Source organism: Kogia breviceps, chromosome 10 (genome assembly GCF_026419965.1).
Source record: "Kogia breviceps isolate mKogBre1 chromosome 10, mKogBre1 haplotype 1, whole genome shotgun sequence".
NCBI classification, from domain to species: domain Eukaryota; kingdom Metazoa; phylum Chordata; class Mammalia; order Artiodactyla; family Physeteridae; genus Kogia; species Kogia breviceps.
Genome location: NC_081319.1, coordinates 56495107 through 56510252, shown reverse-complemented (window position 1 = coordinate 56510252; position 15146 = coordinate 56495107). Strand labels below are relative to the sequence as shown.

The 15146-nt window shown below is 40.0% G+C and overlaps 1 protein-coding gene and 1 long non-coding RNA gene across 2 annotated transcripts in view; both read left to right on the top strand.

Moving 5' to 3' along the window:
• The window catches only part of RBMS3 (RNA binding motif single stranded interacting protein 3), a 1499266-nt gene that overhangs the window by 180164 nt on the left and 1303956 nt on the right, over positions 1–15146 (top strand). The window lies entirely within an intron of this gene.
• The window catches only part of LOC131764353 (uncharacterized), a 170879-nt gene that overhangs the window by 122151 nt on the left and 33582 nt on the right, over positions 1–15146 (top strand). The window lies entirely within an intron of this gene.

Genomic DNA, 15146 nt, shown 5'->3' with positions numbered 1-15146 from the left:
GATTGCATTTCTTCTTCCCCTCTGCTTGTTTTCTCCCTCCTCTCCTATACCCCAGCCCTGATAAGTCTTAGCTTTCACACCTGGCATATACTATTGGGGAAACGGGAAAGCTCCAGTGTGTCTTGACCTACTTTGTGGTGACTGTACGATCACAAATAAGCAGCTGATACTGTATAAAGTAGTGCTGGATTCCACACTGAGGAGAAAGTCTGGAGAAGCAGAGTGTATTTGCCTGGGTAGCATGATTCTTATTTGCTGAATTTGTTGACTTCAGATTTTTTTTTTAAATATGGGGCAGCCCAAGGTGTTGCTACCACCAAAGAAGCTACCCTAAGGGCTATGAGCAAATGTCTTAGGAACCTGGGTGAAGGGAGGGGCTTCCTTTGGAATCTTTTGACAAATTTCCTCTCCCCGCCCAGGACAGCAGCTACGCTACTGTGGGCAATGCCCTGCACCTTTGCCTTGTGGAAACCTGGCTTGCAAGTCGTGGAAAAGCACAGGGTTCTTTTTGTATTTGCCTAATTTTTGTTTTTTAAAGAATTTTCTTATCTGAGAAACAGAGTGAGTCAAATAGATACTTTACAGAAACCCAAATGGAACAGATGCTCAACTTTACCTTTATACCATAGCACATGGAAAGATACACCGTGGCTGTTGAGATGCTCAGTTTTTCTATTACTGCAAGGCTGTTTGAAGCCCTGGGTGTCAGAGCCATATATTACATTTATAATCCACTTAAAGTAGGAGGATCATTTATTAACAGATTTGTATTCCTGTTCTATAAATGTTCGAAAAGAATGTCTCTCTTCCTTTGATCCTTCCTTCCTTCCTTTCTGCCTGCCTACTTGTCTGCCCTTCTTCCTAAAATATCAAAGCACTAAGCTGGTCCTGGGTGGGAGAGAGAGGTGATTTTGAAAATAGATTGGACTCAGTTCTTGTCCTCTAAGACCTTATGCTTTGCGGGGCAGGTGGGGAGGGAGTATAAGTTTATGTTGTTGTTCAGACAACAGAGTCTACTCTAACCAAAAAACAACCCCGTTTATTTGAGGGTGTTAGGTAGCTGACAAAGTCTTTGGAAAGCCCCGGGGACTGCATTCAGATGCCATGCAGCCAAGTGTGAGAGCTGCCAGGTGATACCCAACCACAGCCTTGCTCGTGACGTCAGGCAAGACCCTCTGCCATCGCTGCCACAGGAGGGATCCCCCTACACCAGGCTTGGAAGAGCCCATCTCCCCAGGAGCATCAGTGGTCTTGCATTGGTCTTCTTCTTTATTCCAAACCTCTGCAGGTTACATCTCCTTGGCAAAGCCTAAGTCACAGCAGAGATCACAACTGCAGAGTCATCTGGGAAATGTAGTTTTAAGCTTTCCAGTCTCTGCCATGTAAGAAGTTAGACTAGAAAGGCTGGCATGTCTATGAAGGAAATGAATCCATGGTACCCACCACAGGGAGATGGACAGGCTAGGATATAACCACAGTAAATTGTGTAAGTGTTGTGCTGGAACAGATAATAGTACTGTAGGAGCATCGAGTGAAACCATCTGTCTCCGAGGGAGGAGGGGCTTAGGGTTTTACTTACTGAGGCTTGAAGCGTTTCACGATTGTGTTAGTCAGCATAGGAGAGGGATATGATGTAAAACCAACAGCTTCAAAATCTCAGTGCTCTCTCTATCTCTCACTCACATACACACAAACACACACACACACCCCTCATGCGAAGTCTGCTCTTTGGGTGGGACTGGGTATCAATTTGTGAGACCTGGTGCAAAATGAAAGTATTGAACCCTCTTTCGAACAGTTATTCAGAATTTCAGAACATTAACAGCAGGACACCCTGTGCTTGGTTTAGCACAGAGTGTAGGGTCCTGTGTGATTCCATAGGCATGCCCCTGAGGCTGGCCCTGTTGGGGGGGTGCGTGCGGGGGCCAGGAGGCTCTCCAGGGAAGCTTCCTTCTACCAGGTAACTCAGTAATTCAAGCAGCTCTAGTCTGTGGCCCTGCCATCTCAACAGACCTGCTCCACATTTGCCAAGCCTGGGCAACAAGACTGGAGGGCCGTGCTGGGGCTGTCACCACCTCAGCCCAGTGGTGACATGTCTTCTGCTCTTGTTTTGTTGGCCAGAACTGGTCACAGAGCCTTGACCGGCTGCAGGGGGACTGGGAGGCAGAGTCTTCTGTGTGCCCAGGGAGTAGGGCAGATACATCATGGTGAACCAACAATACCTGCCTAGTGGCTCAAAGAGAAGGGAAAGACAAAAGCAATAACTTTGCTCTTTGAAAATACTATCTGTATTTGAATTTTGATAAATCTAGTGTGGCTTAAAAATTCAAGAAATGTGTTTGCCTTTTGCCAATCAATTCACTCTGAACAGAACAATCTCAAAACAAGTATTTTGCTAAATCCAAATGCAACTAGAATAATTAGTAGTGACTAATAAAAATTTGAGGGAGTTTGAGTCGAACGCTTTAGAGCAAGCAAAAATATTTCTGTTTTAGTACATATGCCTTGTCTGAAGACACAAATTATTTTATTGAAAACAAACATATAGGACAACTGAATAAAAATATTCTCTTGAATTTGTTATCTTTAATGAAATATATGTGCTCAGACAACAAAATAGCATCACTAAAATTATTCTGAATATTTTTACCTGCTTCTGTGATCTGTTCTGAATCATCTTTACCTGTTGTGGGCTCAGGTATACTCATGCATGGAGTCTACTGCTGAACTTGGGAAATAGGTGCTCAAAAGAAACTGACCATTTTCGTCACTAATGTTCTATGTCTATTACTCTGACACTTCTAATTATGAAGTAAAACTCAAAATAGCCAAGTTAATGATGAGATAGAGCCAATAAAAGGAGCTCTGATAAGAGATAAATGAATGTGGTTCACAGTAGACAGGTGAGAATTCCTATTGGCAGTCATGTTTCTTTCTTTCCAGTGAACACTATTATTGATGTGCACAGTTAATTTGCACTCCTTTAATTTTACTCCTTTAAATTTAGTTTTGCCCCACCTTCTTTCTTTTGCCGTTTCTTCTACTCTGGTACTGAACTACTATTAGAATGTTTTATTTTTTATTTTATTATTTTTCTAGTTGATTTTAGAATGTTTTATTTTTATGTTATATAAAAAATAAACTGTGCTCAACTGGAAAGAAAATTAGACTTGAGAGCAGATCATTAGGGTCCCATCCCAAACACTATAAACAACTTTGTAAGTGTATCTTTTGGCCTTTCCTCGTCTATAAAATGGGAATGATGATTATGAGGATCATAATGATTAATATGGTGAGTAGGATGATGAGTGATTAACTGACTGTTTTTCTGACCCAGTTTTACACCCCAGAATCTGAACCAGGGTGGGCAAACTGTGGCCAACAGATCCAGTCTGGCCTTTCACCAGGTTCTGTAAATAGTGTTTTACTGGCTCACAGGCATGCCCATTCACTTGTGTCTTGCCCGGGGCTGCTTTCATGTTGTAGTAGCTGAATTGAGTAGTCGCAGCAGAGACTCTGTAGCCTGCAAAGCCTAGAGTGACTACTATCTACATGATCACCAAATATCTGTTCTGATTTGAGAAAATTTAGGAATATTGCCTGAGGGAGATATGAGGCTGCCTTTAGAAAATTCTGTACTGTCTACTGTACCCAGAAAGTCCCCAAGGAGAGCCTAACCCAGCTTTCAGCTGCTGAGAGAGATGTGTACAACTGATCTTTCAGTATTTTTTAAAATACTACCTACAGGGCTACTGTTGGCGGAGGTCATTATGCAAACACAGATTCATCCCTCCATGGTAGTACATGCAAGGCATTTGCACACATGTACATTGCATTAAGGCCTGAGTATAATGTATATACTTTAGTCACTTTATGAAATTGCTCAGTCATCTAAATGTCTTCCACTGTGTTTTCCAGTAAATGTGAAATAGAGAATTGAGCAATTTTCTCATCAATTTGATCAATGTAGACTGGCAAACTTGATGCCTTTCATTAAAAAAAAAATGCTCCCCTCATTGCTGGAATTTATTTATTTCTTTTACTAAATTACCCAGTGAATTACTCCAATTTTCCAATCTATCTTACCATTGAAGGCTCAGTCTGTTTGAATTTCACATGTGGTTGGTACACAATTGGGGTCTGTTCCCAAAGTGTAAGCATTTTCAGTGTAGCATTCATGTTTGTTTATCCATCAACTTGCTTGTTTCTTTTGATCTACAGCCTAAATTGTTCAAATGTCACCTTTAAATCAATCAAGAACTACAGTAGAAACACACAAAGGAAGAGAGACATTGGAATGGAAGACCAAGAACTGAAGAATTTGGAGAAATAGTGCTCTATTGACCAAGTTGTTAGGAGAAAAGGACTTGGAGGAGGCAGGCAGGTAACAGAAGGCTGTAGATGGAAGCTTTGGGAGTAGTTTTGTAGGATGTGAGAGAAGCAGAAACAGCCAGTGCTTCAGAAGGGACCCTTAGTGGGAGAGCTGTGATTTTTCGGTTCATAAAGATTGATGAGGGAGAGAGAATGTTTTAAGGAAGGTTAATGGCCAATACAGTTATATTCAAGAACAACCAATCTGGGAAAATAAAACTGGGTGTGAATTACAACATGGGCCTTGTTGAAAGAGCAGATCTTGAACTGGTTCCATCTGGTCCTACCTTGGTCAGATGTGGGAATTTTCTTATCATGCTCCCACCACCTCCTCCTGGTGTTCAAGATCTCTCAAACCTCCAGGGGTTAACAAGCATCCTTATCATTAAGGATGTCTGTGTGGAGTGGTCCGAGGGGGTCAGGAGCAAAGTCACAGGACCAGATAGATGTCATCGTTGAGGGACATCAGCAGGCATCGTGTGCCCTGAAGTGTCCTCCGTGGCATCATTGAAGAGACATCTGGATGCTGGCCCCTCACAGCCCCAGCTTCTGGCCACAGACGCTGCACTTTAGGGAGGATGTTGGTTTCTGAGTCTCATGCCTTCCCGCTTACACAGCTCCTCTCCTTCCTCTTTTCCTGCTCATTTGTGCCAATGGTTTGTGCATTTTGAAGTGAAGCTTTTGAACTTACAATGATGTAGTTTTGTAGTCTGTTTCCTGGTTTCCCCCAGAGTGACTCCTTCACATTCTAGAAAGAGCCCTGGGAGTTATGAGGAAGGAGTTTCTCAGGAAGAATAATGCCTTAAAATACTGTAACCTGCCAAAAGCGGTTATTAGATTTGATGATTTAGAGTTTATTGATGACCTCTGACACTGAACTGGAGGAAGCCATGTCTTAGGACCAAGATTCAGAGAGCATTCAGAAGGGTTTTGTTATTGGTTGGCTGGTTAGCTGTTTCTAGATATGAAGTTTTAAGTGAATACAAAAAGGCACTGGAATCTTCCAGAGTGATGGGGAAAGACCACAAGCTGGTCCAGGTCTCAGTCACTCAGAACTCAGAAGACATCTGTCACAATTAAAGCCAAGAACCCAGGACTAACAGAGGAAGCAGTGGGTCAGGTCCAAAGGAGTGAGATGGAGAGAGGTTATTGGCCAGCGGGTAGGAAAAGTTCCTGTAGAGAAGTTTTGCAGTGACTGACATCTTTTGAAAGCCCTTGCTTCCTGCAAGTGACCTTTCTCAGTTGCAGGGGACTTTCCACAATTTGATGAGTGAATGCCGGAGGAAGTGGTAGTTAACTTGTGTCTGGAAGGAAATATAGGTTAGCTTGGCAACTTAGAGGGAATAAAGGTCATTCTAATTAAGAGGATTTAGTGAATGAGGACAGAAGTGGTCTAAGTCTGGCTATCCTGAAGACTCTTAGCAAACTGGCATATTCAAATCAATGTTTTCCAGGAGTTGGTGTGTGTTCTGAGAGTCTCAGTGCAACTTTGATTTTGTGTCTTGTGCTTTTCTTCGAGTGTAAGTGCATAAGCTTTTTAAGTTAGGTTATAAAGGTGAAGGCTCAGCCTACATCTTTTATCTCAAAGGGCAGACAATGCTGGTGGAATTATAGCCCTTTTGGTATAGTTTTAACAAAATGCTGTGATTCTTTGTTTTCCTTCCCTTACCTCACCAAAGAGCTTCTTGACCTAGATCTGTGCAGATTATGATGTACACACAAATCACTTGAGGATTGTCAAAAATGCAGATTCTACCACTTATATGTGGAATCTAAAAAATAGTACAAATGAACTTATTTAAAAAACAGAAACAGACTCACAGACATAAAAATCAAACTTATGGTTACCAAAGGGGAAGGGGGGAGGGATAAACTAGGAGTTTGGGATTAACAGATGCACACTACAATATATAAAATAGATAACCAACAAGGTCCTACCATATAGAAGAAGGAATTGTATTCAATATCCTGTAATAACCTATAGTGGAAAAGAATTTTTAAAAGAACATAAAAAAAGAATATAGCTACATATATATGTATAACTGAATCACTTTGCTATACACCTAAAACTAACACAATATTGTAAATCAACTATAGTTCAATGAAAAACAAATTGCAGATTCTGTTTCCGTAGGTCTGGTGGGGGAGAGGCCTAAGAGTCACGCTGATGATGCTAGTCTGAGGACCATATTTTGAGTAGAAGTCACTCAATGAAGGGGAATATGTTTGGTAGCAAAAAGGGGTTGAGCTCTATAACCAGGAAGGCCTGGGTTGTTTGAATTCTGGCTCCGAGACTTACGATGACTTGAAACATGTGTGACTTAGACAGGTTGTTTAAGCCCTTTGAGCCTTGTTTCCTTATCTGGAAAGTGGGGATAATGACTCTGCCTTTACATGGACCATTCTAACCTATACATTTCCTCCTACATGTCTTGTTCACCCTTTCATCTCCAGTGCTAAGCACAGTACCTGACGTATAACAAATAATCCATAAAACGTGCAGTGAATGAATGATTGAGTGAATTAACGAATTACCAAAAAACAGGTTTGATTGTAAATTTTAGGATGTAAATGGAATATGCAGCAGTGTCTGGCCCTAAGAGACATTTTCATAAATGTTGGTTTCTTCCCTTCCCTTTCCCTCTGAAACGAAAGCTGAATTTGGGTGCGTCTCTCAAACTATTGAAGCAACAACATATAAACTGGGTGCTCTCTTTAGGATCCTTCAGTGAAATAACAGTCACACGTCTGATGACAGACGCTTGATGGATGTTTGAGGGAGCAGTTCCATAATGTTGTTGTTCCACAGAAATGGACCCGGGTAAATCTGACAATCCCTTCTCACAAATTGATCATCGGAATCTATGTACATGTCTTACCTGCTGCTGGAGCCCTGGTAGGGAAGCAATTGTGAGAAAACACAAAGCTTTTTAGAATTCTGTGCATTTAGAAAAGACTGGAACCAGATATACAGCTGAATTTGGAAATACGAATTTCGCAAGAGTTAACATGAATTCATGTATTAGTATGACTTAGTTTAATCAGATTGCTTTCCTCACTTTCAGTCAGTCAACAGTATTTACTAAGTACCTGCTGTGTACCAGGGACTGAAGGAGATGCCGATAAATCTCATCACATCTTAGGCAGGAAACCTTGGGCAGTTCCTGAATTAATGATGATGAGTGAGCCCATGAGCTGGCTAGATAGTTGGGTAGATGGGACAACCATTGATTCTAAAAGCAGCCAACCACACTAGTGGTGACCAGTGGGGAGAAGGATGGAAGGAGGGGCAAATTAGGGCCTTGGGATTAAGAGATACAAACTACTATGTATAAAGTAGATAAGCTACAAGGATATATTGTACAGCACAGGGAATTATAGCCGTAATCTTGTAATCACTTTTAATGGAGGATAATCTGTAAAAATACTGAATCACAATGAATTGAAGCTAATATAATGTTGTAAATCAACTATACTTCAACAAAAATAAGTAAAAAATAAAAACACTCAACCGTATTGAGATTAGAAGTACTTAGAAATGTAAATGGCATCAGTTGAAGTACTGTCACTGTGTTTTTTATAGCTGTGAGAGAAATATTGAAAAGTGGTAGAGGGGAAGAGGGACATAAGCAAAAAACACTGTCAAAACAAGTTTTCTTATTGTTCTGGAGATATTGTCTCAAGAAATCAGTCTTTTCTTATTAGAAAAAGTGAAGGTGAGAAATAACTGCTCTTATTATTTAATAAGTAAAGTAAGTCAGAGCAGAAAGACCGCCCAGAGTTATATATTTTTCTGGGAGGATAAGGGTGGAGACTGAAGGGGCCAAGTATACTGAAACTCATTTCCAAATGGGAGAATGTGGTCTTGAGAGTAGGTGCAAAAAGCAGACCAATAAGGGAACCATGTGGCAAGAAGGCAGTACACCAGGAGGAAATGAAACATGGCCCTAGGCAAATGGAATTCATCTTGAAGCAGAGGAAGAGGAGGGGGTAAAAGAAAACGGGCAGGGGGGGAGAGACAGAGAGAGAGACAGAGAGAAAGACAGAGAGAAAACCAGGAGAGAAATCTACACCTTAAACTAGCCATGTGTCCATCCTTCCTGTTAAGCAAAGTGGATGGACTATACTGAGTGGTTTTCAGATTGTCCTTTGTACATTTTAGGGGTATGAGAGGGGTCTTCTCAGGGTGTAGGTGTTCAAAAGTGGCTAGAAATGAATGATCCAGGGATGATCTCTAGATCTAACAAATTAGGATTTTCTGACTTTTATCATCTCTCTAATAGGGAAGGATTGATGATGAAAAGCAAAATAACACTTCTATTTTATGCTTCCAATTAACTGAGAAAGTTATTGTACTTGCTAAGTAATCTGTATGTAATGTGATTTGATGATTTGCAATTAACACTAGTATTTCCAAAATCTTGTTAATTTCATGAATGCATCGTTTGGAAGAGGAGTCCTGAATTCATTTTGACTCATTGAACCACCAAGTTCCAATAGTGGTGTCAGGATGGAATAGGAAATGGACTAAGGTCCTGGAAAGAATTGCTGTACAAGTGATGCCCCCAGTAAGCCACATGTTGTATACAAATGATCTTAATTCGGGCAGGTTATGAGCTTAGTGTTGGCATTCGATTTTATTTGATTGGGTAATGTGGAGACTCACCCTCTCTTAGCTCCAGCAAAGTCAAAATGATTTAATAGACCAGCACCCATTAAAAAGGTACCAATGTTTTATAGGCTTTTTTGGTAAAATGAAATGACTCCTCCTAGTGGCAAATTATGGGGTAGGGCGGACTCTAAGAGAAGGAGGGAAGAAAGGGCAGGGTGATGGTGAAGAGCCAGTTAATTCCTTCTGAGCTGATCGTAGGTTGAGTTACTGACTATGCTGGGTTAGGAAAGGATGCACAGAGAGAGGATCTATACGGCAGACAAAAATAAGGTGTTGACCAGAAACTCTTTTCTCTAGTTCAGAATGCTGACCGCACAGTTCGGATCACAGGTTTTTTGCAAGGTGGATGGGTCTTCTAGGTAAAATGAAGGAAACAGCATAAGCTCCTCCCAACTCATTAATAATCAAGAGTGCTTTTTTAGAAAAACTTTAGGTGTGGTTAAGATTGACTAAAAGAATCTAATTCCTATAATTTTATCTTTGCCAATATTATTTTAATAGAAAACTGATTTTTAAAAATTCTTAGTTGTAGGAAACAGTTTATGTTTCACTGTTGTCAAGCAGTAGCTGGCTATGTTGGTAAACTGTCACACAGATGCTGTGGGACACTTTTCTCCTTGAAAGAACTGACAGTATTAGAGAAGGAACACAAAAGCCACTGGAGTGTGTATTGGCTTTGTAAATCGTATTCCGATAAGTGGCTGCCACCACCAGAAAGACCCACGGTCAAGGCTCGGTTCACTCCCCTAGCCCTTCAGCCCCTTGAATTTGCAGAAGCTGCATCTCATCTGCCTGTTAGTTTCAGGGTAGGTTTGTGCTGATAGTATTCTGACAAAGGTCAATAACTATCTCAAATAATGTTGTGTTACATCCAACACATTAAAAATAAAAAGCCAAAAGCAGTTACTGAACTGTTTTCATCTGGCAGTTAATGGAGATTAGTTTTTGACCTGTCGTTATGTCCATAAATAGTTAATCCCATTATTGTAAAGAAAATGAAGCTATTAGCCTTATTTATAGAAGGATATTTTAAAAGAGTGAACAACTGGGGCCAGAGAATACTTTCTCAGGCTTTTAAACGCAGTTAGGAGATTTTCAACTAAGAAACCTAGAATGGAAATTACTCTTCTAAATGTAATTTGAACACAGTATTTTGTGTATCATTATCTGTACAGAAGCAACTATAAGAACCATATATTCTGAAGACAAATGATTTTCCCGAATCGTATGCCTTTTCTAATCCATACAGCTAAACATTCTGATACTCCCAAGTCTTATTCTGGAGCCATTTGTCAGAATTATATCGAAAGCTTAGTGCATATGCTGTCATATTATTACCAGGGGCAATACCTTCAAGCCCTAAATGAAATAAACATGTATAGTTGTAATTTACCTGCTCACCTCTTTATTTTGTTTTTTTTTCCCACCGTTCTTTACTGTTGTCTGTAAACAAAGTCACACCTCTGTGACTTCCAGGACTTCGAACAGTTTACGAGAATGTTAGAATCATTTTTGACATTTCAGGGCTTGACACACATGACTAATGATGTCCTTGATAATGCAGGATGTGTTTTGCTGCTTGAAAGCTCTAATGTACTTAAAATTGATGGAAAGAACTAATTTCCTTGAGGTGACAAGTCAGTGTATAGTGAGTTAATTGCATGCACAAACTCTCTTTTCAAGATTTTATTTTCCAGCACAGAATGGTGAATGCATGATCAGATCCCCTAGGTAACTGAAGCCTTTCCTCCTGGCATGCAAAGTATTTAGTGTCTGGGTGCATTTCACAGAGTAACCAGTCTTCCGTTTAACATCCTCACTGAGCGAGGATGAGGTCACCCATCATAACCGTGAATGGCCTGGCCGTGTGAATTAGAGATTTGTTGAAAGGCTGTGGCAACACTGATCCTTGGCCCATTCCCTGTCCCCTGATACTGAGTTTACTGTAAGGCTCCATACATGTTTTTTGGCCTTATCATTCAAGTCCTTTGTCACATTAACTGAGCCATAGCATCTGTCTCCTTGATTTTCCTGTCCCACTTCAATCTCTAGAAAATTTGCAAATTTCTTTGCTGAGATTTTCCCACTAACTCTGACCTCCTGGAATGCCTTCTGTCCTCCTGAATCCAATACACTTTTAAGTCCCATCCTTTCTCTGAAGGCTTCACTGACCAGCTTAGGGACCACCTTAGCTGTATTCTCAGTCCCCTGGACCATCCTGTCCCATAATTTCTCTGTGTGCATATCTCCCCACAATCCAGATTCTGGATTCTGAGCTTCTCAAAGGCAGGTTCACTACCATAATTGTGTATATCCCTTCCTTATCCAGTACATATGTGTATATGTAGTTGAAGCAGTTGGGCAAATTGAAAATTAATATCCTGAGTCCATCTCTTTGCCTTTATATTAGCCTGATCTCCTAAACTAGAAGATTATAAGCTTATTGAGGACAGGGACCATGGTTGACATAACTTTCAATCCCCAGCACCCAGAGGCTACCATGTTATAGGTGCTCTGCATTTTGTTGAACTGAATTAACACGATATACATGCCTGTTTTAAAGATGTTCAGAAAAAAAAGATATTTCATAGCATTCCTTGATAACTGGGCTTCTGAACATTATTTGTGTTTAACTCAAGTTGTCCTAGCTAAGATGGCTTCTGCTTTGGCTTTGACAAAACCTTTGCCTACTGATGACAGCTTGACTTAATCACCACTTCTAATGAGAGTTGCATTATTCAGGTACACAGCCTCGCAATTTAGTTCAAATACTTTAAAATAAAATGACAAATATCCCAAGATACTTTAAATTATATGAATGGGGCATATCCAGCTGCGAACTGTAAGCATGGCTCTTATTATTAAAGCTTTACATGGAGATGTATAGCTGCATTTGCAAATTTCTGAGTCTGAATCTCAGCTTTATCTAGAGAATGCTAGAACATTGACTAAAAGTCAAGTCATTTGACTGATCAGCTGACAATATTTCTCTATATTGACTGGTGGATGTACAGCCTCCGACAGCACCCCCCGGTGACAGTCCCCACATTTACCTCTCAAAGCCTGTTTGGAACATGATACGGTTGGTGGCTGATGACAATGTTGAGACATGGCATTAAAACTCACAAAATGTGATTTTCATTTGCCCTGCCATCGTCAGGGACATTCCAACCATCTTTGAGAATAAATCCACCAAGAACAGACCCACCTCAAATTTCCAGGTGACAAGATGTTCTTTCCCATTGTCTTTTAAATGTAAATATAGATATAAATACTGAGAAAGATGTTCTGTTATTAAAATTCTGTCAAAAGGAGAGCAGGGCTGGGGAACACATAACCTCTTTCTCCCCCCAGGCGTGTCCTCACTGGTCTCCATCCCCTAAAGAGACCCTTCCCTGAACCTCAGACTCGAGAAATTTGTTGGACATAGTATGTAGACTGGATTTTACACTCAAGTAAACACGCTCTGTGTGCTCCCCAAAAGGCCAATATTTATATATCAAGCTCACCAGGTTAAATTTACTTTCCCACATTAAGCCTGCATGATGAATGGCTTTATCTTGCCTATTACAGCCTGTTAAATCATAAATCCCCAGGCAGGAGAATGAGAAAAAATAACTTCTATGAAGAAAACCACTGTGGGACAAACTATTACCATTTAAGATGGTTACACTGAACCACATTTGCTAACAATAATATGTAAAAGACCTTGGAAAACCCATTTACTCTTATTTTCCTTCCGTTTCAATTTCTTTTGCTAACAACAACCAAAAAGGAATGTTGATACAGGAATAGATATTCTAATGACTAACCCAGTATTTCTATTTCCCTATTTTATTACCTCCGTAATACAGTATTCCTGGAACCAATTTTACTTATATTGTTATTTGTTAGATGAGTAAAGAAATGACTGAATAAACATGAGTGTGAAAGTGCTGCCATGTTCTAGTAGGGAGGCCCTCCTGCTGACTGAGGTCCCACATGCTCTTCAGTGTTTAGGACACTCGCTGCTTCTCAGAGGCTGCCTCCTGTGGTTGGTGGGGCTCTTGTCCTCCTGCACCACACTTCTATAGAGATTTGTATTTTGTTTAGGTAACTATTTTAATCTGCTTTGTATTAAAGGCACTTAAGTAGTGTTAGTGGTCACCTAGAGAGCATATTGTTTAATTTAAAAACTACCCAGATATGGAAACAACCTAAATGGCCATTGACAGATGAATAGATAAAGAAGAAGTGGTACATATATACAATGGAATGTTACTCAGCCATAAAAAGAATGAAATAATGCCATTTGCAGCAACATGGATAGACCTAGAGATTATCATACTAAGCGAAATAAGTCAGGCAAAGACAAATATCATATGATATCACTTATATGTGGAATCTAAAATATGACACAAATGAACTTATCTACGAAACCGAAACAGACTCACAGACATAGAGAACAGACTTGTGGTTGCCAAAGTGGAGGGGGGTGGGGGAGGGATAGACTGGGAGTTTGGGATTAGCAGATGCAAACTATTATCTATAGAATGGATAAACAACAATGTCCTACTATATAGCACATGGAACTAGATTCAATATCCTGTGACAAACCATAATGGAAAAGAATATATATATGTATATGTATAACTGAGTCACTTTGCTATACAGCAGAAATTAACACAACATTGTAAATCAACTATACTTCAATAAAATTTTTAAAAACTACCCAGATAGTGTTTTTTATTCTTTCTTTATATTCCACAAAGTGGAGCAAAGGGTATTTAGAAGATAGGTTAGCATCAGGTAACCGTATAATTTATAGTCCAAACTGGACAGTCTTAAGAATGAAGGAAGTGGTATTAGAAATATGCTGGGACAGCAGGACCCTCCAGGGCAAACCAGATGTGTGGGCTCCCTAGGAAGTACGAATGATAATTCTGATTTAAATAAGATTGAACATTTATGAGATTGTACAGAGAGCACTATGTTTGGGTCTGTTTTCTGATACCTAAGAATAGACTTTAGGGGGTTATTGTGAATAAATTTGTTCTTCGTATTCCTACTGGGGTTTACACATTGGAAGACAAGAGAATAAACATGGATGGCAAATTTTTGGATGCTTCAGGCTCCAGTCCTGCAGGTGAGAACATAAATAAGATATGTGGTTTCTATTGTACAGGTTCTGTATACTGGGTGCATTCAGGAAATAATTGTTTGTAGCTTAACATGATGGCTGTGTACATGTCTGTCTTTGTTACTACACTATAACCAACTTCATGGCAGAAAATGTTTGTTATTTATGTTTGTGTCTCTCACAGCCTCTTGTATGTGCAAGTCAAACACTGTGTGCTGTGAAATTGTGTGGAATTTTGGAAGAGCTTTGCTAGTTCAGCCTATGCTTAGTGAAGGCTCTTCTATAAAATTCTTTTAAAAGAATTTTTTCTCCCTCTTATTATATTATATTATATTTTTTTTGTTTGGGTATAATTGCTTTACAATCTTGTGTTAGTTTCTGGTGTACAGTGAAGTGAATCAGCTATATGTATACCTATATCCCCTCCCTCTCAGACCTCCCTCTCACCCCTCACCCCCATCGCACCCATCCAGGTCGTCACAGAGCACCGAGCTGAGCTTCCTGTGCTTTATAGCATGTTCCCGATAACTATCTATTTTACACATGGTAGTGTATATATGTCAATCCTAATCTCCCAATTCGTCCCACCCTCCCCTTCCCCCTCTGTGTCCACAAGTCCAGTCCCTATGTCTACATCTCTATTTCTGCCCTGCAAATATGTTCACCTGTACAATTTTTCTAGATTCCACATATATGTATTAATATACAATATTTGTTTTTCTCTTTCTGGCTTACTTCACTCTGTATGACAGACTCTAGGTCCATCCACATCTCTGCAACTGTCCCAGTTTTGTTCCTTTTTGTGGCTGAGTAATATTGCATTGTATATATATGTACCACACCTTCTTTATCCATTCATCTGTCATTGGACATTTAGGTTTTTTCCATGTCCTGGCTATTATAAATAGTGCTGCAATGAACATTGGGGTACATGTATCTTTTTGAATTATAGTTTTCTCAGGGTATATGCCCAGTAGTGGGACT